The 12,425-nt window shown below is 41.6% G+C and overlaps 1 protein-coding gene across 1 annotated transcript in view; it reads left to right on the forward strand.

The window, feature by feature from the left end:
* The window catches only part of LOC126613923 (methyl jasmonate esterase 1-like), a 62,818-nt gene that overhangs the window by 16,680 nt on the left and 33,713 nt on the right, over window positions 1-12,425 (forward strand). The window lies entirely within an intron of this gene.

The following is a 12,425-nucleotide window of genomic DNA, read 5'->3' on the forward strand; positions in this document are numbered from 1 at the left end:
CGTCCCGCATTTGGTGCGTCAAAAATGGGTGGAACGGACTGTTCTACGGAACAGATTTTGGGTGTTTTTGCGTCCCACCTCCCCCCTGGAACGGGTTTGTTCCACGTCTGTGGAACACAATGTTTTACCATTTTAAGACAAATATACCCCATGTCTTTTTCAAAAATTACACCTTCGTTCCGTCCCGTCTGCGTACCAACCGCACCCTCAATGAATGAGTTAAAAGAATGACTAACAAAAGTATGAAAGTGGCAGAAAAATCAAATTTTAGAAATGAAAGTGAGAAGAAAAAAAGAAGTGTAGTAAAGTAAGATTTTTGCAAAACTTAAGGGCACTAAAATAAAAAGAGCAGATTGCCTATCTAAAGATGTTCATTGCCTGTTTCTTGCTTTCTGCAATTCGTGCTCGCAATGATTTCTTGGCTGTTATGAACCATGAGATGAGAACTCCCATGCATGCAATTATTGCTCTTTCTTCTTTGCTGCAGGAAACTGAGCTGACACCTGAGCAGTACCTCATGGTTGAAACGATATTAAAGAGCAGCAACTGTAAGACTCATGTTGAGTTGTCAATTATTATGAATCGAATTACTTGAAAGATAAATAACTTGATCTTCAAGATATTTGGCTTTTAACGTGATTCAATATTGGTTAGCAAGAATCATGGAACCAAGATATATTTAGTTGACTAATTAAAACCCTAATGAAGTAAGACATATTGTACATGCCTTGGTAGGACAACATTAAGAATAAATGGTGATTTGGTGTATTCCTCTAATTACTATAATAGGCGGAATTAGGGGAACCCTAATCACTATATTAAGGGTGTCCCTACTTTCACAAAACACACATTCCATTCCGAGCAAACCCTATTATTCCTGGAACACTTCTGCTTGCTGAAAGTAGAAGACTCCTTTATCATCCGCAAGAGTCATGTCTTCCGTATTCCAAAGATAAGTAAAGGGGTGTACTATCCACACACCCCTTTTTACTTTTCTCACACCCCTTGTTAATTTATGTCATTTGATCTTCTTCAATTCATCCGATCCAACAGCCGAAAATTAAAAGGATGTGAGAGAAGTAAAAAGGGGTGTGTGGATATCACATCCCTAAGTAAATTATAATTGATTTATTGTAATTTTGGTTTATCAAATCCGTGATCCTAATGTCTTATTGTTGTTCTTATGATTTCAGAAATATCTTACATGTGGTATCAGAGCCGCACAACAAGCTTAGGGTCTGATATAAAGGTATAAGCAAATTTGTTTATTGAAGATGATTCACATACTAAAAAAAATTTCCTTATCGTTTTAGTTGGGTTCCATCTCATGAAAATTGGTTTTGATGCTTCCGCAATTTTGTGTTGGTGTGCAATGATTTTTCATGGTTAATAACATATATAAAATTGGTGTTAGTTAAATGAGATAAATTATTTTTTATTTATATTTTGGTAAAAATAATTTTTTAATTTGGGTTTTTTGTTATATAATTTTCGAGCACTACTTTACAACCTATTATTTGAAGCTCGAATTTTTCCTTATGGTTTTGGCCCTCTCGGCACTTTCCGACGAGAATGACTAGCTTCTTGTCAGGAGACAACTTGGGTAAGATTTAATTTGAATTACAATTTGTATCAATTTTGCTTTTGTATAAATTACATGAATTATAATTGTTTTCCAATACAAATTATCCTACGAATTAATATGGATTTTTGCTATTAGTTTCTGGGATTTTATGCTTTCGCTTACTGTTATTCTTAATATCAGTAATCCTAATGATATTTGTGGAGTCAAAAATAATCACAAGGCGACACGTGGATTTTTGGATAAAAAGGACAAAAATACCCTTGAGGCACATCGGGATTCCTACGTGCGAGCAGCGGGCAATCATCCCTCAACCAAGTCAAAAGTGCTCAAAATAGGTAACAATTCAAAACCTATTTCATCAATCCTCATCCAATTTTCTCCACAACTCCTAAATCTTCCCTTTTTTATTATATTGATTAGCTAATCAATTAGGTAATTATTCTATTAATTAGCTAATCGATTAGGAAATTATTCCATAACTCCCAATTTAACACAAATCAAGAACCTAGCCCACAAATAAAGCTAGGTGGCCGGTCCTCTCTCACCCAAGGAGGCCGGCCACTCTCCTATTTAAACACCATTATTCTCCTCAAAGTTCACTTCCAATTCTCTTGCAAAATTCTTTAAAATTCTCCAAACACTTTTCCCTCAAAATTCTAACTTTGGCATCGGAGGTTCTTCGGCCAAAGCCCCCCCCATTCATCGTGGGCGCGTGAGACTCTTGGCCTTGACCTAAGGTGTTATTTGTTTTGTAGGTGCAATTTTGTCCAAGATCAAGGAGCAAGAAATTTGCATCCACAAATTGGTGCTTTCATTGAGAGCAAAGTCACATACTCGTAGAAGACTCTTGCATAAAAGTTTTTCTCTATTTTCTAGTCCATTTGAATATTTTTCGTACGTTATTATTATTAGAATTTTTAATTTGCAAAGATTCTTTGATAAAATGTAAAAGAGAAATACAATGGCTAGAAATTTAGAAACTTCCACAAGTGAAAATTCCAATATTCAAGAAATGGGACCGCGGCGATCCACGAGGCTACATGTGGTCATAGGCGGAGCAGCACCACCACTACGAGGCTCCACCATGGCAACCACCGCGGTGATCACCACGATAACCACCTGCGGCAAGGTCCATGGCATCACTACCACGACCCAAGCCGTGCCATCCAAGCTTGCACGCGCCCAAGCCCAAGTCGTGCCATCCAAGGCCCACGACACCCAAGCCACGACCCAAGCCATGTCACTCCAAGCCCAACGCGATCCCAATGCGTTGCCAAGCCAAGCCCAAGCCTCGCACTCGTATGCATCACGCGCTGAGCCTGCTCCTGCCGAGCAGCCCACTTTCGTGGCCTAGCCTGCTCCCGCTGAGCAGCTCACTCTCGTGCCCCAGTCTGCTCCCGCGGCCCAACATGCTCTCGTGCCCCAGCCTGCTCTCGCCGAGCAGCCCACTCCAGTGGCCCAGCCTGCTTCCGCGACCCAGTATGCTCTCGCGGCCCAACCTGCTCCTCTGGTTCCCCAAGCAGCCCAAGTCGGCCAAAGAGTAGCACAACCTTCTCGACTCTAAGTTTCAGGACCTACAATCAAACCAGAGGTATTTTCACCACATTTCTCTGCAGATTTGACATTCCCCAATTCAAAACTTGCGCCCGGAGCCTACCACACTTCCACTGCTCAATGAGGCATATTCCTTACAAGCTTTTCCAATCCAAATGGTGAACAACACTTGTCTATACAAGTCACAAATTTGACGAGCGCCCTTGCACAGTAAACGACCTTGGTGAATCAGCTCTTGCAGCGCACCGAGATGCAACGTGCCCTAGGCGAGGTGTCCCGAAGTAGGACAAGGGCAGACGAAGAACCTCTCCAGCAACGTCCTAGCAAGCAGCCACTCGACCAGCCACGAACTGAGCGTTTGGGTAGTGTACACTCCCGACTGGGTCCTCGAGATAACGTATATTCCCGTCTTAGCGCGCGAATGAGCGTGCACTCTCGACTAGGCCCATAGAAGAGCATACATTCACGGTTGGGGCCACACTCCAATAGTTAACATGAGCAACCTTTCAGGTGAAGTGTTTATTCGCGGCTAAGCCCGCAATGAGCATCCTCCACCTTACATCGGAGTAGGCAACACGACAAACGGAGAGAAGCAGTCACTCAATCTCGCTCAAGTTCAACCGGCAGCCTGCGAAGAAATCGCTCGCTTGCTAGGAACGCACTGCATACACCGCATCCACTGCATAGACGAGCCAAACACATGGAATAGCAGCCTAGACCAGTAAATCATGACTGGGGGCACTCGAAAGCTCCGCTACCCCAAAAAAGGTAAATTCAGGAATAAGTAGAGAGACTCTTGACCAAGCAATTGAGCGATTTCCAATGCAATGAGGTCACCGACGAGGCACTACGACAAGACATGACCAACATAAGCAGGTCGCCCTTCACGAACGAAATCTAGCAGGCAAAGCCTCCACGCGAGTTCAGTAATCCACATTTCACATCTTTCAAAGGGTATGGGGACCCGGAGGGATACCTAAAGTATTACCGAAGCGCAATGATCCTCTATCGAAACAACGACGATCTTATGTGCAAAATATTCGCCGAGGCTCAAGATTGGTTCTACACCCTGCCGCCATAATCCATTCGGAGTTTCGACAAACTTTCTTTGGTTTTCATCAAAGAATATTCATCATATCGCTTGATCAAGAAGAAGTCCGACCACTTGTTCAACGTCAAGAAGAACCCAAATGAGTCGCTTCAAAGCAGAGAAGGTAAGGATAGTCGGATGCAACGACTCAATAGCTAGAGAAACCTTCAAAAAATGACTTCCAGCAGACCACCGGCTGTACAAAAAATTGATCATGAAAGAATATCTAACTCTGGCAGAGAAACATGCACTTTGGGACGAGGCTCGCCGATGCACATTCAATGACTTGAAGAAGTACCCGACATCACCACCCTACTATCCAAACCGGAAACAGCAGAGGACTTATTCACATGTTTGACGGTATCTGAAACAGCAATAAGCTCTACCATCATACGAGAAGAGTTAGGCTCGACTACCTGTATTCCACAGTTCAAAAGCTATCCTCGATGCGAAAACCAGCTACCAGAAATTCAAAAGCTAAACTTTGGCGACAATTGTTGCAACCCCGAAAGCTTAAGTTATCCACCAAATCCAGATGCGCGACGATAAAGGTGCAGACACTGGCGGTGCAAAGTTTTTTGATGAACGCAACAAATCAGCTCAAAAGGCACACCAAGGGCAGACGAACACTAAAATGACACTCGGAAACAAGTTTTGTTCTCATCGCCCCAAAAGATTCTACATAGGAGCAACATGTACCGGCAGTTGAGCTCCACCTCCTGCTGCGCGTCACACGGTCCTAGTCGACCATTGCTCCATAATTTAGCTCTAGAGCGGCTCGATACCGGCTGTTGAGCATCTCCTGCTACGTGTAACATGGCCCCAGCTCCACGGCTCCCTACAACGCCTTCACGCCTAGCCTAGGCGACCCAATAAAGCGGCCCAACGACGCCCTGGAGGTAGTCGAGAACGCCCTAGCCACGCTTGCTCCACCCGATGAAGACTTCTGGCATTTACATGTCGACAACGCATCCAACTACAAAGGTTCGAGAGCAAGCGTGGTCCTTGTCACCCTAGACGGTTCGATGCCTGAGCAAGCAATCACTCTAAGCTTCAAAGCATCCAATAAGGAAGTAGAGAACAAGGCCCTACTAGCAAGCATCCGAATGGTAAAAGACTTGGCGGTGAAAAAGATTGTAATTCATTCTGATTCCCAGCTAATCACCAACCAGACTACTAGGGAGTATACGGCAAAACATCCAAATATGGCGCAATACCTAGAGAAGGTACACAAGCAACTTGAGGCATTTCAGACTTACACTCTCACTCAAGTTCTGCGAGCGGACAATGCTCACGCAGACGCGTTAGCCGGCCTAGGCTCCGCTCTTGACCACCAACTCAAACGTTCTATTCCGGTGGAGTATCTAGACAAGCCAAGCATAGAGGTGGAGCCGGCAGTCGAGGTGTCACAGGTTAGTGTAACTTCCAACTGGCAAAGATCTATTATAGACTACCTGGTCAACGGCACACTCCCCACGGAAAGGTTGGAGTCTAGAATACTCCAAATAAAGGCATCACGCTACTACATGTGGAACAGCATTGTCATCCGAAGATCCTACACTGGACCACATCTCCGCTACCTAGCGCCTCCCGACAACTTGAAGGTTCTAAGCTCAATCCACGAAGACGTTTGTGGAAACCACTCCGGAGGCCTATCCTTAGCACAAAAGGCTCTTAACACAGGCTACTACTGACCCACCATGCACCAAGATGCTAAGGAGTTAGTACAAAAGTGCGACCGCTGCCAACACTACAAGCCGGTACCAGCACTGTCTGCCAGCGAGTTACACCCGCAGACGAGTCTTTGGCCTTTCATGCAATGGGCAATCGACCTGGTAGGACCTATGCGGTCTGCTACTGGGGGCAGAAGCATGATGATCGTGGCAACTGACTACTTCACCAAATGGGTAAAAGCAGAGCCCATGACAACCACGACTCAGACGGACATAGAGCACTTCATATGAAGGAACATCATTTGTCGATTTGGCATCCCTCAGTCCATCATCACCGATAACAGCCCGCAATTCGTGGCCAAAGATTTGGTGAAGTTCTTCCAAAAGTATGACATCAAGCAGCACATGTCCACGCTGAGATATCCTTAAGGCAATGGGCAGGCCGAAGTATCCAACAAGACGATCCTCGACTGCCTCAAAAAATCCCTTACCGACAAGAAGGGAAAATGGCCAGACGAACTCCTCGAATATATATGAGCGTATCGCACCACCAAAAGACGAGCAACCAGTGAGACTCATTTCTCTTTTGCATTCGGTTTAGAAGCAATCATTCCTCCCAACATTATCGTGCCAAGCATCAACACTCTACTGCCAAGCATTGATCAGAACAGTAAGGAGATGGCCACAAGCTTAGATCTGGCAAAGGAGAAACGCGAGCAGACCATCACCCGCATCGCAGCCTACCAACAACAGTTCCTCTCCAGCTACACTAAAAGGGCCAAGATCCGGCAATTCCAACCTGGAGATCTAGTCCTAAGAAAAGCCTTCATCACTGCCTGCAGAGAAGGCTAAAAAAAGAGGATCATATTTGGGAAGGTCCGTACAAGATCAACACAGTAGGCGGCAAAGGAAATTACATCATCGCCATCATGAAAGACAAAGATATCGAAAAGCAGTGGAACACCTACAATCTGATGAAGTACCATATGTGACCTCCCGCTACATCAAAGCTCGAAGACTCAAGCAGCTCGACGGGCACCACCTCACAAGCCGATGACTATCCAGTTGTTATGCAGTTTCTACCTTACAGCTAAGTTTTTGTTCGTTTCACTCATTTTTCTAATAAGGAATTTAGAAGTAATCACAACTTGGCTCGGCTGCATACTTACAACAATTGATCATTCATGCACTTCAAAAGAAGACCACGCCCTTCTTAGGGACTCATCACAAGAATTGCACCCCCCCGAGGGACCAACCATGCTCTTCAGTGCGAGAAGGTAAACTAATTGCTCTCCAGTACGAGAGGGTAAACCAATTCCCCGACACCCACATGAGTCAGCCTTCCAAGACGGGAGGATAAACTCTACACTCAAATTATCCAGATGTGGATGAGCCAGGCTGCCCTAGTATAACTAGAAGCACAATGGCTTGCGCCGGGATTCCTAGAAGTAGGCACAATGGTTTTTTTTCATGGCTTAGCTAACTGAAGGATTTTGGGTCTCTTGGCCTAATCCGTGGGGAACCGGGCCCTAGAGACGGAGGGGGTACATTATGCAGTACATCCGATGGACGGCTGCCCTGGAACCCTAAAGTTGCTACCGAGTGCACTAAGGTAACCTACGGTTTTCGGAAGACTGCCTACAGCTTGCCCTTCGAGCAGTAAAACCGTGCTAGACTTATACAACCGCACATTCTTGTGAAAGGTTAAACAAGTTAGTGCGCATACACGAAGCTTTATCCACTACCGACATGCTACGTAGTTGATAAGCTTCACCTCTGCCAAGCGCGAAACAACCTACACCAAGTCCTAAAGTGTTATGATACTTACTACGCAACCTACAGAATTGGAGAAAGCCAAGGTTAACAGCCTAATGGTTACGCGAACTTGTCTTCTTCTGTAAGTAAGGCATCTGGCTGCCAACCCTATGGCTAACAACTTTGCAAAGTTCTACACCAACACCTACAGCTGCATAGGCTACATAGGCCTGTCTCCTTATAGAAAAGTAGCAAGTCTGCCACTGGTCTACAAAGTCTAAAGGTTAGGGCATGAACGAAATAAGCGAAGATGAATAAAGGCGAAGGAAACATGTTAATAAATAACTAGCAAAGGCCGAATGAGTTCAAGCAAAACAAGAGCTACAAGGAAAAACAAAGAAAATCCTAAAGGCTACCTAGAAGACTACACTTCAGCAGCTTGGACATCCCACGACTACTCGGTCGCCACACCTTCAGCAGTCGCGACGCTCTTAGCAGCGGCATCATCCAGCGCTTCACCCCCGGCTGCCACAGCCTGGGCATCAACTTTTCCAATTACTTCACCAATGGAAGCCTCAAAAGTAAAAGCAAGCATGTCTTCTGGAGAAATAGAGAAGGTCTCGAAACCTCGAGCCCATCATTCTCACCCTTGAGCTATTCATTCTCCTTGAGCAGACCAACACGGACGCGCTGCAACTCATCCACTCCCTTCTTCAAACTTTCGTTGATCTTTAGTACATCTTGAAGTTCCAACACTTGAGGTTCAAGCCTATTGACAATTCTATTGAAGTGGATCACTTGATTATAAGCAGAAATAAACTTTTCATCCTTTGCATAAGCAGCGAAACGAAGCTCAGAAACTGCAAACTTAAGATCTTGAATCTGAGGTATGTAACATCCAATCTTCTTCTCTGCACTTTCATACTTAACTTGGATCGCGTCAAGCCTAGTTTTCAAGTCAACGATCTCTCGGCGAGATGTCTCGAGCTGCAGAAAAGTGGAGGCAGAAATATTAGACCTCTTCAAAGCAACGAGCTTAGAATCCAACCTCTTGATTTCCTCGGCCGAGGAATAAGCTTCAGCTGCCATAGTATACGCCACCTCCTTGGCAGCCTTCCTACATCTGCATTATAGCAAGCAGAGTAATCCTCATATATTGAATCGTATGCTTCGCAAAGGAACTTGGGCAAATAACCTTTCTAACGCCATCAGCAAACTTGGCACAAGCATCTATGTCTTCAATCAGATCTGGTTTCAAAACCACACAGATCTCAGCAAGCCTCTCCAAAGGTGAACCAGACTTAGCTTCCAACAGACGTCTTGGTACATACTTCGGCACTACGGGCATGACAGAACCTTTACTTCGGCACCGGCAGGAGGCTTGCATGCCCAGCATTCTAGCAGCCCATAAGGCCCGCGACCTCTTCATTTTTCTCAATCGCCGGCCTGGCCCATGTTAGGTCCAAGAGCCCAAAGGACATAAGCCATGTGGCTCGCCTAGCATTGTGCCCCAGCGCTACAATCCGCGGCCCCAGCTACACAAGTTGTCTTTGGCTATAGCCAAGCCGAGCAGCCCAAGCAGTGGTCCCTGCCGCAACACATCCTTGGACCATGCCGAGCCGACTCCTGGCCCTTGCCAATCGATGTGCCGCACCACCCCTACGGCACGGTGAAGACGAAGAAAGCAACGAAAGACGGTCCTTTGCACAGGCAAGATGTAGAAGATTGCTAGAGGAGGGGGAACAAATATCCTGTAAAGTTTCTGAAAGAAAGAAAATCTCTACACCTGTTGCCCTTTCCTGCGAGTAGCCAAACAAGTGTGGGGGCATTTGTGGAGCCAAAAATAATCACAAGGCGACACGTGAATTTTTGGGTAAAAAAGACAAAAATACCCTTGAGACACATCAGGATTCCTACGCGCGAGCAGCGGCCAATCATCCATCAACCAAGTCAAAAGCGCCCAAAATAGGTAACAATTCAAAACCTATTTCATCCATCCTCATCCAACCTTCTCCACAAGGTAACTCCCAAATCTACTCTTTTTTATTATATTGATTAGCTAATCAATTAGGTAATTATTCTATTAATTAGCTAATTGATTAGGAAATTATTCCATAACTCCCAATTTAACACAAATCAAGAACCTAGCCCACAAATAAAGCTAGGTGGCCGGTCCTCTCTCACCCAAGGAGGCTGACCACTCTCATATTTAAACCCCATTATTCTCCTCAAAGTTCATTTCCAATTCTCTTGCAAAATTCTCTAAAATTCTCCAAACACTTTTCCCTTAAAATTCTAACTTTGGCATCGAAGGTTCTTCGACCAAAGCCCCCCCCCATTCATCGTGGGCGCATGAGGTTCTTGGCCTTGATCTAAGGTGTTATTTGTTTTGTAGGTGCAATTTTGTCCAAGATCAAGGAGGAAGAAATTTGCATCCACAATATTCTATTGAAGGGAAGAATTGCATTAGACATGTTGCAATTTTCTAATTATGTTAGCAATCTCCTAATCAATTTAATTTAATGTTGACTAATTTATTTTGGTCTTGTATGTAGATTTCCTTATGGAATTGATTTTAAAATTAATTGGTAATTATCATCTAAATTGGAGGAGATTCTAAATTTAAAATATGTTCCACTAATTGTTTTATTGTGAGATTAAAAGTATTTTCATAATTATTGATATTACCCATATAAAGAGAAATTATTTTAAAACGTTTTCTTAAAAGGGAAATTAGTAGTCTCCTTTTATTTGGGTTGTGCATCACAATACAACTATTATGAAAATTTAAGCTAGATTAATATTGCAATTAAATTTACCCGTTTTGTATTTGATTTGAATTAACTCATTTCATTTACTAATAAAATCTATTATAAAGAATCTTTTAGAATTAAGAAGGAGTTACGTATTTCGGATTTCATGTTTCCATATTTTAAATTTGGATATGTATCATGCACCTACAAAGCTTGTGATTTCTTTTGGATTTTATGACTAATGGTTGAGATCGATTAATAATGTTGAGATATTGTTCCTTATATAAGCCTAATTTTGATACATATAGATTGATTTATTTTGTCCAAACCAACTATTTTGTGACTCAACAAATTTATTTAAGAAATTTTAGTGTTTTGAGCATATTAAAGATTGTAAATTGGTTTTATTTAAATTATGAATAAATCTGAAATTTTGGTAGAGCTTAGGAAATACTGATGGAGTTTTGCATACCTTGCAACGTGTCCTGTTTAATTACGATTTTGATAGATTTTCCTAACTCCAAACTTTGTGAAAATTACCATGTTATATTATATAATGGATTGTATACACAGAAAAATTTTCACCCTTTTTGTACAAGAAATGGATTTTTGGTTAATCTTTAAGTGTGATACTATGTTGCTGGAATAGCTGCATAATCTGTTTGTGATATTATTTTGATATACCTACGCAACTCCTAAAATCATGAAATTTAAGTATGATATACATTGATATATTTATTTTAAACCTGTACATGTTCACCAGAATTGGATGAAAAATGAGTTATTGGTGAATTAATGATTCTTGGGAATGTACTCCAGAATTTCTGCCGTTTCTGCAGCACATTCCCATTCGATATGTATTTTTGGCCCATTTTAAAAATTTCAAAAATTATGAAATTTTTTATAAGAATAAATTTATATGTCTACTTCATTTCTGGAAATTTTCATGTACATTAGAGTAAAAATGAATATTTGGTAAATTCTTTAGTTTCGGGTATGTACTACAGAATTTTTGCCGTTTCTGCAACACATTCCATTTCGAATTTGCTTTTGTTACACTTTTAGAATCTTAAAAATTATGAAATTTTGGGAAATATCATCCTTGTATGTCTGTTTTATGTCTGAAAAATTTCATTCACGTTGGATGAAAAATGAATATTCAGCGAATTTTAATCTCAGGTTGGGTACTGCAGAATTTCTGCAGCACATTTCTTTTGGAATTAATTTTTTACTCACTTGTAAAAATTTAAAATTTTTTGAAATTTTTCGAAATAGTGGCCATATATTTCTAGATAATATCTAAAAATTTTCATGACAGTCTAACAAGAGTTGAATTTTTAGTGAATTTGCAAACTAAGGTGGTACATATGCCAAATTTTGGGACTTCAAACAGTTGGTTGTTTTCTGAAACATTATTTTCACTTATTTGTGCACATCTAAAGGTACTAATTCTCAATACTAATGAATTTTATTAAGTAACATTGATTAAATTTTTATTGATGATTTATTGGTTTATTTTGCTAAAACCAATGTTTTGTTTGATCATCAATTCTGATTATGATGATTATTGTCTTTTGAGACAAAATTGGAAAGTGGCATTAGTTTACTAATTGATCATTTTGGCCCCTATCGAATAACTGAATAACCATGTTTCCTCTTTCGAGAACTTTATTGTTCAATGTCAATAATGACATACTCTTGTGTCTAATTTAATCTTTTGAGAATCATTGAATATCCAACAAAATGGATTATTTAATACTGTTCTAAATGATTATTTTGAAAAATCAGAATTCTAATTTATATGGTGAGTACTTTTGTCCCAAAGGGAATTTCAAGAAATCACTCATCAACTATAAATTAGTATTATAGCAAATCATAAAGTACTTTTAACATATTTTCATTTGGCCAAAGTTGTCGAAATTATATGTATTTTGTGTGTTTTATGCTTTGGCTAGCAATGCAGGTATTTTCTCTGAATGGTTTGTTTATGCCCAAAGGTGTAACAATCATGCAAT

The sequence above is a fragment of the Malus sylvestris genome, chromosome 2 (genome assembly GCF_916048215.2).
Source record: "Malus sylvestris chromosome 2, drMalSylv7.2, whole genome shotgun sequence".
NCBI lineage: Eukaryota > Viridiplantae > Streptophyta > Magnoliopsida > Rosales > Rosaceae > Malus > Malus sylvestris.